Source organism: Equus caballus, chromosome 5, assembly GCF_041296265.1.
Source record: "Equus caballus isolate H_3958 breed thoroughbred chromosome 5, TB-T2T, whole genome shotgun sequence".
NCBI lineage: Eukaryota > Metazoa > Chordata > Mammalia > Perissodactyla > Equidae > Equus > Equus caballus.
Window position 1 is genome coordinate 34199396 of NC_091688.1, and position 16947 is coordinate 34216342.

The 16947-nt window shown below is 75.7% G+C and overlaps 11 non-coding genes across 11 annotated transcripts; 5 read left to right on the forward strand and 6 right to left on the reverse strand.

The window, feature by feature from the left end:
* Window positions 1–971: 971 nt before the first annotated feature.
* On the reverse strand, window positions 972–1043 carry TRNAE-CUC (transfer RNA glutamic acid (anticodon CUC)). Its single transcript has one exon. It is a non-coding gene; the product is annotated as a tRNA-Glu (tRNA).
* Window positions 1044–1342: 299 nt separating this feature from the next.
* On the reverse strand, window positions 1343–1414 carry TRNAG-UCC (transfer RNA glycine (anticodon UCC)). The gene has a single exon. It is a non-coding gene; the product is annotated as a tRNA-Gly (tRNA).
* Window positions 1415–2124: 710 nt separating this feature from the next.
* Window positions 2125–2196, reverse strand: TRNAD-GUC (transfer RNA aspartic acid (anticodon GUC)). The gene has a single exon. It is a non-coding gene; the product is annotated as a tRNA-Asp (tRNA).
* A 565-nt stretch (window positions 2197–2761) lies between these two features.
* TRNAL-CAG (transfer RNA leucine (anticodon CAG)) lies at window positions 2762–2844 on the forward strand. The gene has a single exon. It is a non-coding gene; the product is annotated as a tRNA-Leu (tRNA).
* Window positions 2845–4580: 1736 nt separating this feature from the next.
* On the forward strand, window positions 4581–4651 carry TRNAG-GCC (transfer RNA glycine (anticodon GCC)). The gene has a single exon. It is a non-coding gene; the product is annotated as a tRNA-Gly (tRNA).
* A 3006-nt stretch (window positions 4652–7657) lies between these two features.
* TRNAE-CUC (transfer RNA glutamic acid (anticodon CUC)) lies at window positions 7658–7729 on the reverse strand. The gene has a single exon. It is a non-coding gene; the product is annotated as a tRNA-Glu (tRNA).
* A 299-nt stretch (window positions 7730–8028) lies between these two features.
* On the reverse strand, window positions 8029–8100 carry TRNAG-UCC (transfer RNA glycine (anticodon UCC)). The gene has a single exon. It is a non-coding gene; the product is annotated as a tRNA-Gly (tRNA).
* Window positions 8101–8810: 710 nt separating this feature from the next.
* TRNAD-GUC (transfer RNA aspartic acid (anticodon GUC)) lies at window positions 8811–8882 on the reverse strand. The gene has a single exon. It is a non-coding gene; the product is annotated as a tRNA-Asp (tRNA).
* A 565-nt stretch (window positions 8883–9447) lies between these two features.
* Window positions 9448–9530, forward strand: TRNAL-CAG (transfer RNA leucine (anticodon CAG)). The gene has a single exon. It is a non-coding gene; the product is annotated as a tRNA-Leu (tRNA).
* A 1734-nt stretch (window positions 9531–11264) lies between these two features.
* Window positions 11265–11335, forward strand: TRNAG-GCC (transfer RNA glycine (anticodon GCC)). Its single transcript has one exon. It is a non-coding gene; the product is annotated as a tRNA-Gly (tRNA).
* A 4795-nt stretch (window positions 11336–16130) lies between these two features.
* TRNAL-CAG (transfer RNA leucine (anticodon CAG)) lies at window positions 16131–16213 on the forward strand. Its single transcript has one exon. It is a non-coding gene; the product is annotated as a tRNA-Leu (tRNA).
* Window positions 16214–16947: the final 734 nt, after the last annotated feature.

Genomic DNA, 16947 nt, shown 5'->3' on the forward strand with positions numbered 1-16947 from the left:
TCCGGGGAACGCCCTGGCCACTTGGCCATAGGACGCGGAGCGTCGCTGAGGCCACTGGAAGAAAACGCTGGCCAAGCGTCGCCCCACCCCACCCCCGCCACCCCTCCGCCCCCAGCCCCTCCCCACCTGCTTGCCCGTGGCGTTTTCCGGAACGGCCTCCTGTAGCTCCCTGCTCTGTGTCCTCCGCGGCGGGCTGGTCTCGCTAGCCCGACGGACGGACGGCTCGAGGGTCACTGGCCCATCTCCGCCTCTCGGGCGCCGCGGCCGGGCCCTCGGCTCCCGCGCCCGCGCGAGACCCAGACGCCCCTGGCGCCCAATCGCCGGGCCCCCGGGACACGCAGCGGGGCCAGGACCCGGCAGGCGGCGGCGGGAAAGCTGCCGGCGCCTTGGCTGGCGCGAGGGGCGAAGCCAGGGACCACAGGTCTCGGCAGGTGGCCCGACCGGTCCAGGGAGACCCCTGCCCCATCCCGCCCGCACCCCCAGCCCCGGCCCCAGCCCCAGCCCCCGCCCCCACCGGCGGCCCCAGCTCGGGAGGGACCAAGGGGCGGCTTGGGGGCCGCGACACTGTCGCGGCCGAAGCCAGGCTGCGGGAGAGTCGAAGCGCGTGCGGGGGCCGGCGGCGGGGCTGTGCGCCCGCGGCCACGGCGGGAGGGAGGCGGCCCCAGCCACCGAGGAAGAGGGGAAGCGAGGCGAGCGTCCGAGGAGGAGGAGGGGAGACGCCCAGGGGGCGAGCGGGGGCCGAAAGGTCTGCCGTTGGCAGGGGTGGAGGGAGCGTGGCAGGGTCAGGGCTGGACGTGGCGGGTGGCCTTGTCGGGAGGCCGAGGCCAGGGGGCGAGGGGCGAAGCGAGCGAGCTCCGGCGCGGGCTAAAAGTGTGCGTGGTGGGGGGAGGGGTCGCGGCCGCCCGCGCCGCGCCGGGGAGGCGGAGGTCGGGCGGTCGGCAGGCGGGCAGGCGGAGAGGAAGAAGAAAGGCTTCCCTGACCGGGAATCGAACCCGGGCCGCGGCGGTGAGAGCGCCGAATCCTAACCACTAGACCACCAGGGAGCGTCGGGCTTCGCGCCTCGCCTGCGCCTCCTGGACCCGGGGCCCGCAGCCCGCCCGCTCGCCGCTCCCTCGCCGCCGGGGCCCCCTGCCTTGCGCAGGCCAGCCGCCCGCCGCCCCGGCCCAGGCACGCGCCCTCGCCGGCTTCCTGCTCGCCGCGCCCTCAAAACGCTGCGCGCGCCTCCTGCCCGCACGCACGCGCGCGCACACACACACACGCACAGCCGCACGCCCGCCGCCCGCCGCCCGCCGCCCGCCTGCGGGGCGGGAGGGCCCCGCAGCTCGGCAAAAGGTCGGTCCGCTGCGTTGGCCGGGAATCGAACCCGGGTCAACTGCTTGGAAGGCAGCTATGCTCACCACTATACCACCAACGCCGCACAGCCCGGCCTGCCCCGAGACGCCGGCCCGGGGCTCGCGCCACAGCCGTCCCGCCGCCGCCGCCGCCGCCGCCTGGCGCAGCCCTGCTCCGACGCCCCGCCCGCCCGCAGCGCGGCGCTGCCACCGGCGCCACCAACCGCCGCCCCGCGCCAGCGCCAGCGCCGCGCCCGACGCGGCAGCCCTCGTCCGCCGGGACGGACCGCCTCTGGGGGGCGCCCTCGCTGCCACTCCACCAAGCGACCGCCATTCCGACGCCGACCGCCCCGCCAAAGCCCCGGCCGGGCGCCCGCCCTCCACCGGCCGGCTCGCCCCAGCCCTTCTCCACCGGCTGCTCGGCGAGGCAGCTGCGCGCACCGAGAGGGGACCCACCCGCCGCCCGTCCCGGCAGCTGTGCAGCTGTGCAGCTGTGCAGCTGTGCAGCTGTGCAGCGCGCGTCGCGCGTCGCGTCGCAGGGAGCCCCGTGCGCCAGCCGCTGGGGGCGGGCCGCTCGTCGGGCGCTGCGGGGAGCAGAGGAAGCCTTGGCTCGGCCGTGCCGAACGACCGCCGCCCGACGGCGAGGGGGCCTCGGGGAGGGGTCCCCGTGGGCAGGCCGGGCACGGGTTGGCGGCCTGCGCCTGGCTGCAGGGCGGGGCAGGGCGAAGAAGCGCCCTCGGGGGCAAGCGGCAGGACGCAGAGCGGCGCCAGCCACCAAAAAGGGACGTCTTGCCTCCCCGTCGGGGAATCGAACCCCGGTCTCCCGCGTGACAGGCGGGGATACTCACCACTATACTAACGAGGACGGCGGCGGCCGCCCTGGCGCACGACCGCTCTCCGGCTGCCTGCCGACGCCGACCCCCGCCCTCGAGGCCCTGCCCGCCACCGGTGCCCGGCACGTGTGCCCCATCCGACCCGACAGCCAAACGACCGCGTCATCCAGCAAAGCGGACCGCGACCCGCACCCGGAACCGCACACGACCCCGACCCCGGCCGCGCGCCCGGCCCTGGCGGCGCCGGCGGCGGCGGCGGCGGCGGCTGGAAATGCCGAGTCTGCGACGCCTCTTGCCTCCCGTGCGGAGATCGCGCCGCGAGGAAGAGGCCCTCTCGAGAGGGCCAGCGAGGCGGCGAGGAGAAGGGGGGCGCGCGCCGGGCCGCGTCCTTGTCCCGGCCGGCGCCCGGGGTGGGCGACGGGGCGGCGGCGGCGGTGGAGCCGGGCGAGTCCGCTGGCCTTGCTCCACGTCGGCCGGCGCGCGCGTCCCGTCCGTGGCGCGCCCACAAAGACGCCCGCCAGGCGCCGCGGGCGGCCAAGGGCCCCGCCGGCCGCGTCGGCTCCCAGCCAGGCGAGCGGCCACGCGCCCAGGCCCGCCGTCAGGATGGCCGAGCGGTCTAAGGCGCTGCGTTCAGGTCGCAGTCTCCCCTGGAGGCGTGGGTTCGAATCCCACTCCTGACACGCCGACCTTTTGGCCCGCCCAACCAACGCCCGCCTCCCGGGCCTCCCGCACACCCGAGCGCCGCCCTTGGCCGCCTTCCTGGCCGGCCCGGGCTGGCGCTCCGGCCTGTGGCCGCCGCGCCAAACTCCAGGCCCCTACACGCACGCCTCTCGACCCCACCAGCTTCTCACGCGCGCCGCTGCGCGGGCCTGGCGCACTCAGCCCAGGAGGCTGCCCCAGCGCCTCGAACCCACTGGCAACCGGCCTTCCCGACACAGCGCGCGCGCCCCCGCCCACTCACTCACACACCCTTCGCACCGGACCCCACACGCGGGGGCTTCAGGACTTCGCGCCACATCGTTCCTCGCCTGCTCTCCCCTTCCCCCTCCGCACACGAGCCCCCCCCCCCCATTAGGGGGTTGTGTAGCCCTCCCTCCCACTCGCACTCCCACTCCCACTCCCGCTACCCCACCCCACCCCACCCCACCCCACCCCACCCCACCCCACCCCACCCTGCGTGTGCAAAACCCTCCAAGGGTCACCCTCCGACTTCTGCCTGGCGCACAGCGCCTCGCTCTTGGAGCGCCACGCCTGCGCAACGGGCGGCACACCGTCCAACACGCTGGCCTTTCCCACAGCCCCCCGCCGCCCGGCCCGTCCATCCTCTCCACACCCTGCTCAGGTCGCCGTCCCCATCTCGCTGGCCTGTGGTGCCCACCACGACTTTTCACCTCGGGGCCTCGCCCGGGCCACACATGCCTGCCTCCCGGGCCCCACGCAGCCCGGCCTTCTGCTCGCCAGCCCAGCACAGCGCCCTCCCTGCACGGGGCCTGCCTGGCACGCGGGCCCAACCCGGCAAGCTGGCTCCGGGGAGCAGCGAGCCGAAGCCCTGGATCCCCGTCGCCCACACGCAACGTCGGGCCCACGGCCGGGGCCAAGCCCCGTCTGCACGCGCCAAGGCGCCTCGGGGACCCAAACCCACGACCACACGACGGCGCGCCTCCTCCGCGGGCGGCCCGCCAGCCGGCAGCCACTCTGCCAAAGCGCGCCCGCCATCCAAGAACGCGCTCCTGCCTCGCCACCAAGGCACCCCGGAGCCGGACCCTTGCGGGCGAGCCGTCGGCCAGAGCGCAGGCGCCAGGCTCAGGCCCCTCGGGTCTCTTGGCATGAGCGCCGCTCAGCGGCGGGCGGCCGAGGCGGCGCTCCCCAGCCTGCGGCTCCCACGGCCGCCCCCACGCCACGGCCCTCCCACCCAGCCCTGCCCTGCACGGCCCTGCCCTGCCCTGCCCTGCCCTCGCCCGGCAGGCCGCGCCGTTGGCGCCCGCGCACGGCCACGCGCCCAGCGCACCCGAGGGGAAGCCCGCCGCCCAGGGGACTTGGGCACGGGCCCGTGGGTCGTCGAAGGGAACGTCGCCCGCCACACATCGCCGCCCCTCGTTGTCATCCGAGCGCGGGCCAGGCTGGGCGCGGCTCCTGGCTTCCTCTGGCGACGCCGGCAGGGTCGCGGCGGCCCTGGGCCGGACACAAGGCGCGGCATGGGCCGAGGCCGCCCCGCTCTGTCGCGGCTCCTCCGCGCCTCGGCGCACAGGTGCCACCGCGCCTCCGTGTCTCCCTGCACCGCACCCCCTCCGACCGCGCCTGCCCCCCCCCCCGCCCGCCCCCGAGCGCCCTCCAGGGCCCCGCAGGGCCGTGACCAGTGTCGGGCGGCTGGTGGCGAGCGCCGCTGGGGCGGCGCCTGGTGGCGCCGGCCACCGGTGCATGGGTGGTTCAGTGGTAGAATTCTCGCCTGCCACGCGGGAGGCCCGGGTTCGATTCCCGGCCCATGCAGCACCCCGTCCCCTTTTGGTCCCGCGGCCCCGACGTCCAGCTTAGGCTGCCTCTCTCCTGCGCTCGAGGCCACCGCCACACACCAACACCTTCCGCCCGCCCCGGGCCCTCGCTCTCGCCCTGGAGACAAAAGTCCCCCCCCACCCCCGCCAAACACGCACCCCGGGAACCAAACGCCCGCCCCCCAACCCCCCGTGCCCTGACACATTCACGGCCCAGCCACTCTCGTGCCCGCGCACCTTCCTTCCTTGTCCCTCTTCTCTTCCTTCCCGTGACCCCGCTCGAGTCACGCGTTTCCCTTCGAGGGACACTCTCCCGCAGCACACGCGGGCCCATGCACGCCCCACCTCCTCACGCTCCGCCACCTTTCCCCGCTCTCCGGCTCGCCCTGACCCCGGCCGGCAAGTTACGCGGCGTTGGCACTGCCGGCAGGAAGGAACGTGCCGCTCCTACGGGTGACCCACCGCCTTCTCCCGGAGGGTCCCAGTGTCCTGGTGGCGCGCCCTCGAGTCTTTCCAAAGAGTTCCGCGAGATCGTCACCATGCACGCCCGCCGTGTGTTCACCTGATCCCGCTCGGCCGCCATCGGTTGCCAACGCTCGCCGGCCCCTCCACCACCGAAACCACCTGCGCCGCCACCGCCACCCAGTCCACCCACCCCGCCCCTCCGCCCCCCCCACCCCGGCGCCAGCACCAAGTCCACCACGGGTCAGCACCGGCACCACGACGAATCCTCGCCGCCACCCCCGCCCCCAGGACGCCCCGAGGACACTGCCAAGTCCGCCGCCACCCCAGCCTGCAAGCCCCAAGCCGCACCCCCAGCCCCAGCCCCTCCACCTCCACCCTCACCACCCCCCTACTGCCCCAACACCCCGACGCCTGTCAGGCCCCTCCTCCCCGCGCCCCCACTTTCCAAATCCTTCCCGGCCGGGGATCCTCCGTTCCGTTGGTCCCTTTGGCCTCTTCTCAACTCAACCCCCAACGCACACCCGAGACGCGACTCTCCGTCCCCAGGACAGGTCGTTTCTGTCTCTGGGGCAGTGGCATTCCCCGCCCTTGCCCGCTCCCCACCCCTCCTCTCACCCTACTCCTTAGCCTCACCACCTCGCAGCGCAGCACAGCACAGCCAGTCTCGCCCGCCGGCGTCCTCTCCCACCGCAGGGGCTTCCGTCTTCCTCGCACCGGAGCCCACTGCCCCTGCTTGCCACCCGCCGCTCCTTACCGCCTCCAGGCACCCCCGCCCCACCATCCGCCAACAACCCCGCGGACCCTATGGTCCTCTCTCGCACGACCCGCCCCGAGGACTCGCTTCCCCCGGCCCTGTCCCCCCCCGCCCCCCCGCCTCAGGCCCCTCGTCCCCACCCCAACCCTAGATCTCACCCGCCGCCACCCGTGCCGGCCAAGGGGCCTGGCCGCCCGGAGCCCCTGCCTGAGCGGCCCGTTCCCGCAAGCCCCGCACCTCCTCCGGGCCCGCGGCGCTCCGCTCGCACACCCGGGACTCCTCCTCACGCCACCCACCGCGCGGCTCACCGCCGTGCCCTCTTCCTGGGGTCACTTGGCCCTGTGCCCTGACCCGCGTGGGGGGCCACCCACCGGGACCGACGCCTCCATCCCGCACCGTCTCCCGCCCCCGCACGCGCACGCCCAGCACCCCGGCCGGGCCCGTGGGGGAACTTCCCGCGCTCACGGGGCGCACCCCTATGCCCACGGGGGCGCCTTGGCGCAGGGGAGAACGGCTCCGTCAAAGTCCAGCGTGGGGCCCGCGGCAGCTTCCTGCCGCTCATCGGCTCGGCCCTCCCCTCTGCCTCGGCCGGAACCGGTCCCTGGACAGATACTCAGCTCCGCTGGCTGACGGCGGCGCGCCCGTCGTGGCGGCAAGGGGCCGGAGAGCTGCCATCTCCTTTGGGGAGCACCCGCAGGAGAAGATGGATGCGGGGCTGGAGAGAGGGATGGCGTGGGTGGACGCCGAGGCGGGAAGGGGAACGCCGTCCAAAGTCCCATCTCGGTGTGGGGAGGGGCGCGGGGGAGGCAAGAGTTCCGGGGAACGCCCTGGCCACTTGGCCATAGGACGCGGAGCGTCGCTGAGGCCACTGGAAGAAAACGCTGGCCAAGCGTCGCCCCACCCCACCCCCGCCACCCCTCCGCCCCCAGCCCCTCCCCACCTGCTTGCCCGTGGCGTTTTCCGGAACGGCCTCCTGTAGCTCCCTGCTCTGTGTCCTCCGCGGCGGGCTGGTCTCGCTAGCCCGACGGACGGACGGCTCGAGGGTCACTGGCCCATCTCCGCCTCTCGGGCGCCGCGGCCGGGCCCTCGGCTCCCGCGCCCGCGCGAGACCCAGACGCCCCTGGCGCCCAATCGCCGGGCCCCCGGGACACGCAGCGGGGCCAGGACCCGGCAGGCGGCGGCGGGAAAGCTGCCGGCGCCTTGGCTGGCGCGAGGGGCGAAGCCAGGGACCACAGGTCTCGGCAGGTGGCCCGACCGGTCCAGGGAGACCCCTGCCCCATCCCGCCCGCACCCCCAGCCCCGGCCCCAGCCCCAGCCCCCGCCCCCACCGGCGGCCCCAGCTCGGGAGGGACCAAGGGGCGGCTTGGGGGCCGCGACACTGTCGCGGCCGAAGCCAGGCTGCGGGAGAGTCGAAGCGCGTGCGGGGGCCGGCGGCGGGGCTGTGCGCCCGCGGCCACGGCGGGAGGGAGGCGGCCCCAGCCACCGAGGAAGAGGGGAAGCGAGGCGAGCGTCCGAGGAGGAGGAGGGGAGACGCCCAGGGGGCGAGCGGGGGCCGAAAGGTCTGCCGTTGGCAGGGGTGGAGGGAGCGTGGCAGGGTCAGGGCTGGACGTGGCGGGTGGCCTTGTCGGGAGGCCGAGGCCAGGGGGCGAGGGGCGAAGCGAGCGAGCTCCGGCGCGGGCTAAAAGTGTGCGTGGTGGGGGGAGGGGTCGCGGCCGCCCGCGCCGCGCCGGGGAGGCGGAGGTCGGGCGGTCGGCAGGCGGGCAGGCGGAGAGGAAGAAGAAAGGCTTCCCTGACCGGGAATCGAACCCGGGCCGCGGCGGTGAGAGCGCCGAATCCTAACCACTAGACCACCAGGGAGCGTCGGGCTTCGCGCCTCGCCTGCGCCTCCTGGACCCGGGGCCCGCAGCCCGCCCGCTCGCCGCTCCCTCGCCGCCGGGGCCCCCTGCCTTGCGCAGGCCAGCCGCCCGCCGCCCCGGCCCAGGCACGCGCCCTCGCCGGCTTCCTGCTCGCCGCGCCCTCAAAACGCTGCGCGCGCCTCCTGCCCGCACGCACGCGCGCGCACACACACACACGCACAGCCGCACGCCCGCCGCCCGCCGCCCGCCGCCCGCCTGCGGGGCGGGAGGGCCCCGCAGCTCGGCAAAAGGTCGGTCCGCTGCGTTGGCCGGGAATCGAACCCGGGTCAACTGCTTGGAAGGCAGCTATGCTCACCACTATACCACCAACGCCGCACAGCCCGGCCTGCCCCGAGACGCCGGCCCGGGGCTCGCGCCACAGCCGTCCCGCCGCCGCCGCCGCCGCCGCCTGGCGCAGCCCTGCTCCGACGCCCCGCCCGCCCGCAGCGCGGCGCTGCCACCGGCGCCACCAACCGCCGCCCCGCGCCAGCGCCAGCGCCGCGCCCGACGCGGCAGCCCTCGTCCGCCGGGACGGACCGCCTCTGGGGGGCGCCCTCGCTGCCACTCCACCAAGCGACCGCCATTCCGACGCCGACCGCCCCGCCAAAGCCCCGGCCGGGCGCCCGCCCTCCACCGGCCGGCTCGCCCCAGCCCTTCTCCACCGGCTGCTCGGCGAGGCAGCTGCGCGCACCGAGAGGGGACCCACCCGCCGCCCGTCCCGGCAGCTGTGCAGCTGTGCAGCTGTGCAGCTGTGCAGCTGTGCAGCGCGCGTCGCGCGTCGCGTCGCAGGGAGCCCCGTGCGCCAGCCGCTGGGGGCGGGCCGCTCGTCGGGCGCTGCGGGGAGCAGAGGAAGCCTTGGCTCGGCCGTGCCGAACGACCGCCGCCCGACGGCGAGGGGGCCTCGGGGAGGGGTCCCCGTGGGCAGGCCGGGCACGGGTTGGCGGCCTGCGCCTGGCTGCAGGGCGGGGCAGGGCGAAGAAGCGCCCTCGGGGGCAAGCGGCAGGACGCAGAGCGGCGCCAGCCACCAAAAAGGGACGTCTTGCCTCCCCGTCGGGGAATCGAACCCCGGTCTCCCGCGTGACAGGCGGGGATACTCACCACTATACTAACGAGGACGGCGGCGGCCGCCCTGGCGCACGACCGCTCTCCGGCTGCCTGCCGACGCCGACCCCCGCCCTCGAGGCCCTGCCCGCCACCGGTGCCCGGCACGTGTGCCCCATCCGACCCGACAGCCAAACGACCGCGTCATCCAGCAAAGCGGACCGCGACCCGCACCCGGACCCGCACACGACCCCGACCCCGGCCGCGCGCCCGGCCCTGGCGGCGCCGGCGGCGGCGGCGGCGGCGGCTGGAAATGCCGAGTCTGCGACGCCTCTTGCCTCCCGTGCGGAGATCGCGCCGCGAGGAAGAGGCCCTCTCGAGAGGGCCAGCGAGGCGGCGAGGAGAAGGGGGGCGCGCGCCGGGCCGCGTCCTTGTCCCGGCCGGCGCCCGGGGTGGGCGACGGGGCGGCGGCGGCGGTGGAGCCGGGCGAGTCCGCTGGCCTTGCTCCACGTCGGCCGGCGCGCGCGTCCCGTCCGTGGCGCGCCCACAAAGACGCCCGCCAGGCGCCGCGGGCGGCCAAGGGCCCCGCCGGCCGCGTCGGCTCCCAGCCAGGCGAGCGGCCACGCGCCCAGGCCCGCCGTCAGGATGGCCGAGCGGTCTAAGGCGCTGCGTTCAGGTCGCAGTCTCCCCTGGAGGCGTGGGTTCGAATCCCACTCCTGACACGCCGACCTTTTGGCCCGCCCAACCAACGCCCGCCTCCCGGGCCTCCCGCACACCCGAGCGCCGCCCTTGGCCGCCTTCCTGGCCGGCCCGGGCTGGCGCTCCGGCCTGTGGCCGCCGCGCCAAACTCCAGGCCCCTACACGCACGCCTCTCGACCCCACCAGCTTCTCACGCCCGCCGCTGCGCGGGCCTGGCGCACTCAGCCCAGGAGGCTGCCCCAGCGCCTCGAACCCACTGGCAACCGGCCTTCCCGACACAGCGCGCGCGCCCCCGCCCACTCACTCACACACCCTTCGCACCGGACCCCACACGCGGGGGCTTCAGGACTTCGCGCCACATCGTTCCTCGCCTGCTCTCCCCTTCCCCCTCCGCACACGAGCCCCCCCCCCATTAGGGGGTTGTGTAGCCCTCCCTCCCACTCGCGCTCCCACTCCCACTCCCGCTACCCCACCCCACCCCACCCCACCCCACCCCACCCCACCCCACCCGACACTGCGTGTGCAAAACCCTCCAAGGGTCACCCTCCGACTTCTGCCTGGCGCACAGCGCCTCGCTCTTGGAGCGCCACGCCTGCGCAACGGGCGGCACACCGTCCAACACGCTGGCCTTTCCCACAGCCCCCCGCCGCCCGGCCCGTCCATCCTCTCCACACCCTGCTCAGGTCGCCGTCCCCATCTCGCTGGCCTGTGGTGCCCACCACGACTTTTCACCTCGGGGCCTCGCCCGGGCCACACATGCCTGCCTCCCGGGCCCCACGCAGCCCGGCCTTCTGCTCGCCAGCCCAGCACAGCGCCCTCCCTGCACGGGGCCTGCCTGGCACGCGGGCCCAACCCGGCAAGCTGGCTCCGGGGAGCAGCGAGCCGAAGCCCTGGATCCCCGTCGCCCACACGCAACGTCGGGCCCACGGCCGGGGCCAAGCCCCGTCTGCACGCGCCAAGGCGCCTCGGGGACCCAAACCCACGACCACACGACGGCGCGCCTCCTCCGCGGGCGGCCCGCCAGCCGGCAGCCACTCTGCCAAAGCGCGCCCGCCATCCAAGAACGCGCTCCTGCCTCGCCACCAAGGCACCCCGGAGCCGGACCCTTGCGGGCGAGCCGTCGGCCAGAGCGCAGGCGCCAGGCTCAGGCCCCTCGGGTCTCTTGGCATGAGCGCCGCTCAGCGGCGGGCGGCCGAGGCGGCGCTCCCCAGCCTGCGGCTCCCACGGCCGCCCCCACGCCACGGCCCTCCCACCCAGCCCTGCCCTGCACGGCCCTGCCCTGCCCTGCCCTGCCCTCGCCCGGCAGGCCGCGCCGTTGGCGCCCGCGCACGGCCACGCGCCCAGCGCACCCGAGGGGAAGCCCGCCGCCCAGGGGACTTGGGCACGGGCCCGTGGGTCGTCGAAGGGAACGTCGCCCGCCACACATCGCCGCCCCTCGTTGTCATCCGAGCGCGGGCCAGGCTGGGCGCGGCTCCTGGCTTCCTCTGGCGACGCCGGCAGGGTCGCGGCGGCCCTGGGCCGGACACAAGGCGCGGCATGGGCCGAGGCCGCCCCGCTCTGTCGCGGCTCCTCCGCGCCTCGGCGCACAGGTGCCACCGCGCCTCCGTGTCTCCCTGCACCGCACCCCCTCCGACCGCGCCTGCCCCCCCCCCCGCCCGCCCCCGAGCGCCCTCCAGGGCCCCGCAGGGCCGTGACCAGTGTCGGGCGGCTGGTGGCGAGCGCCGCTGGGGCGGCGCCTGGTGGCGCCGGCCACCGGTGCATGGGTGGTTCAGTGGTAGAATTCTCGCCTGCCACGCGGGAGGCCCGGGTTCGATTCCCGGCCCATGCAGCACCCCGTCCCCTTTTGGTCCCGCGGCCCCGACGTCCAGCTTAGGCTGCCTCTCTCCTGCGCTCGAGGCCGCCGCCACACACCAACACCTTCCGCCCGCCCCGGGCCCTCGCTCTCGCCCTGGAGACAAAAGTCCCCCCCCACCCCCGCCAAACACGCACCCCGGGAACCAAACGCCCGCCCCCCAACCCCCCGTGCCCTGACACATTCACGGCCCAGCCACTCTCGTGCCCGCGCACCTTCCTTCCTTGTCCCTCTTCTCTTCCTTCCCGTGACCCCGCTCGAGTCACGCGTTTCCCTTCGAGGGACACTCTCCCGCAGCACACGCGGGCCCATGCACGCCCCACCTCCTCACGCTCCGCCACCTTTCCCCGCTCTCCGGCTCGCCCTGACCCCGGCCGGCAAGTTACGCGGCGTTGGCACTGCCGGCAGGAAGGAACGTGCCGCTCCTACGGGTGACCCACCGCCTTCTCCCGGAGGGTCCCAGTGTCCTGGTGGCGCGCCCTCGAGTCTTTCCAAAGAGTTCCGCGAGATCGTCACCATGCACGCCCGCCGTGTGTTCACCTGATCCCGCTCGGCCGCCATCGGTAGCCAACGCTCGCCGGCCCCTCCACCACCGAAACCACCTGCGCCGCCACCGCGACCCAGTCCACCCACCCCGCCCCTCCCCCCCCACACCCCGGCGCCAGCACCAAGTCCACCACGGGTCAGCACCGGCACCACGACGAATCCTCGCCGCCACCCCCGCCCCCAGGACGCCCCGAGGACACTGCCAAGTCCGCCGCCACCCCAGCCTGCAAGCCCCAAGCCGCACCCCCAGCCCCAGCCCCTCCACCTCCACCCTCACCACCCCCCTACTGCCCCAACACCCCGACGCCTGTCAGGCCCCTCCTCCCCGCGCCCCCACTTTCCAAATCCTTCCCGGCCGGGGATCCTCCGTTCCGTTGGTCCCTTTGGCCTCTTCTCAACTCAACCCCCAACGCACACCCGAGACGCGACTCTCCGTCCCCAGGACAGGTCGTTTCTGTCTCTGGGGCAGTGGCATTCCCCGCCCTTGCCCGCTCCCCACCCCTCCTCTCACCCTACTCCTTAGCCTCACCACCTCGCAGCGCAGCACAGCACAGCCAGTCTCGCCCGCCGGCGTCCTCTCCCACCGCAGGGGCTTCCGTCTTCCTCGCACCGGAGCCCACTGCCCCTGCTTGCCACCCGCCGCTCCTTACCGCCTCCAGGCACCCCCGCCCCACCATCCGCCAACAACCCCGCGGACCCTATGGTCCTCTCTCGCACGACCCGCCCCGAGGACTCGCTTCCCCCGGCCCTGTCCCCCCCCGCCCCCCCGCCTCAGGCCCCTCGTCCCCACCCCAACCCTAGATCTCACCCGCCGCCACCCGTGCCGGCCAAGGGGCCTGGCCGCCCGGAGCCCCTGCCTGAGCGGCCCGTTCCCGCAAGCCCCGCACCTCCTCCGGGCCCGCGGCGCTCCGCTCGCACACCCGGGACTCCTCCTCACGCCACCCACCGCGCGGCTCACCGCCGTGCCCTCTTCCTGGGGTCACTTGGCCCTGTGCCCTGACCCGCGTGGGGGGCCACCCACCGGGACCGACGCCTCCATCCCGCACCGTCTCCCGCCCCCGCACGCGCACGCCCAGCACCCCGGCCGGGCCCGTGGGGGAACTTCCCGCGCTCACGGGGCGCACCCCTATGCCCACGGGGGCGCCTTGGCGCAGGGGAGAACGGCTCCGTCAAAGTCCAGCGTGGGGCCCGCGGCAGCTTCCTGCCGCTCATCGGCTCGGCCCTCCCCTCTGCCTCGGCCGGAACCGGTCCCTGGACAGATACTCAGCTCCGCTGGCTGACGGCGGCGCGCCCGTCGTGGCGGCAAGGGGCCGGAGAGCTGCCATCTCCTTTGGGGAGCACCCGCAGGAGAAGATGGATGCGGGGCTGGAGAGAGGGATGGCGTGGGTGGACGCCGAGGCGGGAAGGGGAACGCCGTCCAAAGTCCCATCTCGGTGTGGGGAGGGGCGCGGGGGAGGCAAGAGTTCCGGGGAACGCCCTGGCCACTTGGCCATAGGACGCGGAGCGTCGCTGAGGCCACTGGAAGAAAACGCTGGCCAAGCGTCGCCCCACCCCACCCCCGCCACCCCTCCGCCCCCAGCCCCTCCCCACCTGCTTGCCCGTGGCGTTTTCCGGAACGGCCTCCTGTAGCTCCCTGCTCTGTGTCCTCCGCGGCGGGCTGGTCTCGCTAGCCCGACGGACGGACGGCTCGAGGGTCACTGGCCCATCTCCGCCTCTCGGGCGCCGCGGCCGGGCCCTCGGCTCCCGCGCCCGCGCGAGACCCAGACGCCCCTGGCGCCCAATCGCCGGGCCCCCGGGACACGCAGCGGGGCCAGGACCCGGCAGGCGGCGGCGGGAAAGCTGCCGGCGCCTTGGCTGGCGCGAGGGGCGAAGCCAGGGACCACAGGTCTCGGCAGGTGGCCCGACCGGTCCAGGGAGACCCCTGCCCCATCCCGCCCGCACCCCCAGCCCCGGCCCCAGCCCCAGCCCCCGCCCCCACCGGCGGCCCCAGCTCGGGAGGGACCAAGGGGCGGCTTGGGGGCCGCGACACTGTCGCGGCCGAAGCCAGGCTGCGGGAGAGTCGAAGCGCGTGCGGGGGCCGGCGGCGGGGCTGTGCGCCCGCGGCCACGGCGGGAGGGAGGCGGCCCCAGCCACCGAGGAAGAGGGGAAGCGAGGCGAGCGTCCGAGGAGGAGGAGGGGAGACGCCCAGGGGGCGAGCGGGGGCCGAAAGGTCTGCCGTTGGCAGGGGTGGAGGGAGCGTGGCAGGGTCAGGGCTGGACGTGGCGGGTGGCCTTGTCGGGAGGCCGAGGCCAGGGGGCGAGGGGCGAAGCGAGCGAGCTCCGGCGCGGGCTAAAAGTGTGCGTGGTGGGGGGAGGGGTCGCGGCCGCCCGCGCCGCGCCGGGGAGGCGGAGGTCGGGCGGTCGGCAGGCGGGCAGGCGGAGAGGAAGAAGAAAGGCTTCCCTGACCGGGAATCGAACCCGGGCCGCGGCGGTGAGAGCGCCGAATCCTAACCACTAGACCACCAGGGAGCGTCGGGCTTCGCGCCTCGCCTGCGCCTCCTGGACCCGGGGCCCGCAGCCCGCCCGCTCGCCGCTCCCTCGCCGCCGGGGCCCCCTGCCTTGCGCAGGCCAGCCGCCCGCCGCCCCGGCCCAGGCACGCGCCCTCGCCGGCTTCCTGCTCGCCGCGCCCTCAAAACGCTGCGCGCGCCTCCTGCCCGCACGCACGCGCGCGCACACACACACACGCACAGCCGCACGCCCGCCGCCCGCCGCCCGCCGCCCGCCTGCGGGGCGGGAGGGCCCCGCAGCTCGGCAAAAGGTCGGTCCGCTGCGTTGGCCGGGAATCGAACCCGGGTCAACTGCTTGGAAGGCAGCTATGCTCACCACTATACCACCAACGCCGCACAGCCCGGCCTGCCCCGAGACGCCGGCCCGGGGCTCGCGCCACAGCCGTCCCGCCGCCGCCGCCGCCGCCGCCTGGCGCAGCCCTGCTCCGACGCCCCGCCCGCCCGCAGCGCGGCGCTGCCACCGGCGCCACCAACCGCCGCCCCGCGCCAGCGCCAGCGCCGCGCCCGACGCGGCAGCCCTCGTCCGCCGGGACGGACCGCCTCTGGGGGGCGCCCTCGCTGCCACTCCACCAAGCGACCGCCATTCCGACGCCGACCGCCCCGCCAAAGCCCCGGCCGGGCGCCCGCCCTCCACCGGCCGGCTCGCCCCAGCCCTTCTCCACCGGCTGCTCGGCGAGGCAGCTGCGCGCACCGAGAGGGGACCCACCCGCCGCCCGTCCCGGCAGCTGTGCAGCTGTGCAGCTGTGCAGCTGTGCAGCTGTGCAGCGCGCGTCGCGCGTCGCGTCGCAGGGAGCCCCGTGCGCCAGCCGCTGGGGGCGGGCCGCTCGTCGGGCGCTGCGGGGAGCAGAGGAAGCCTTGGCTCGGCCGTGCCGAACGACCGCCGCCCGACGGCGAGGGGGCCTCGGGGAGGGGTCCCCGTGGGCAGGCCGGGCACGGGTTGGCGGCCTGCGCCTGGCTGCAGGGCGGGGCAGGGCGAAGAAGCGCCCTCGGGGGCAAGCGGCAGGACGCAGAGCGGCGCCAGCCACCAAAAAGGGACGTCTTGCCTCCCCGTCGGGGAATCGAACCCCGGTCTCCCGCGTGACAGGCGGGGATACTCACCACTATACTAACGAGGACGGCGGCGGCCGCCCTGGCGCACGACCGCTCTCCGGCTGCCTGCCGACGCCGACCCCCGCCCTCGAGGCCCTGCCCGCCACCGGTGCCCGGCACGTGTGCCCCATCCGACCCGACAGCCAAACGACCGCGTCATCCAGCAAAGCGGACCGCGACCCGCACCCGGAACCGCACACGACCCCGACCCCGGCCGCGCGCCCGGCCCTGGCGGCGCCGGCGGCGGCGGCGGCGGCGGCTGGAAATGCCGAGTCTGCGACGCCTCTTGCCTCCCGTGCGGAGATCGCGCCGCGAGGAAGAGGCCCTCTCGAGAGGGCCAGCGAGGCGGCGAGGAGAAGGGGGGCGCGCGCCGGGCCGCGTCCTTGTCCCGGCCGGCGCCCGGGGTGGGCGACGGGGCGGCGGCGGCGGTGGAGCCGGGCGAGTCCGCTGGCCTTGCTCCACGTCGGCCGGCGCGCGCGTCCCGTCCGTGGCGCGCCCACAAAGACGCCCGCCAGGCGCCGCGGGCGGCCAAGGGCCCCGCCGGCCGCGTCGGCTCCCAGCCAGGCGAGCGGCCACGCGCCCAGGCCCGCCGTCAGGATGGCCGAGCGGTCTAAGGCGCTGCGTTCAGGTCGCAGTCTCCCCTGGAGGCGTGGGTTCGAATCCCACTCCTGACACGCCGACCTTTTGGCCCGCCCAACCAACGCCCGCCTCCCGGGCCTCCCGCACACCCGAGCGCCGCCCTTGGCCGCCTTCCTGGCCGGCCCGGGCTGGCGCTCCGGCCTGTGGCCGCCGCGCCAAACTCCAGGCCCCTACACGCACGCCTCTCGACCCCACCAGCTTCTCACGCCCGCCGCTGCGCGGGCCTGGCGCACTCAGCCCAGGAGGCTGCCCCAGCGCCTCGAACCCACTGGCAACCGGCCTTCCCGACACAGCGCGCGCGCCCCCGCCCACTCACTCACACACCCTTCGCACCGGACCCCACACGCGGGGGCTTCAGGACTTCGCGCCACATCGTTCCTCGCCTGCTCTCCCCTTCCCCCTCCGCACACGAGCCCCCCCCCCCATTAGGGGGTTGTGTAGCCCTCCCTCCCACTCGCGCTCCCACTCCCACTCCCGCTACCCCACCCCACCCCACCCCACCCCACCCCACCCCACCCCACCCCACCCTGCGTGTGCAAAACCCTCCAAGGGTCACCCTCCGACTTCTGCCTGGCGCACAGCGCCTCGCTCTTGGAGCGCCACGCCTACGCAACGGGCGGCACACCGTCCAACACGCTGGCCTTTCCCACAGCCCCCCGCCGCCCGGCCCGTCCATCCTCTCCACACCCTGCTCAGGTCGCCGTCCCCATCTCGCTGGCCTGTGGTGCCCACCACGACTTTTCACCTCGGGGCCTCGCCCGGGCCACAC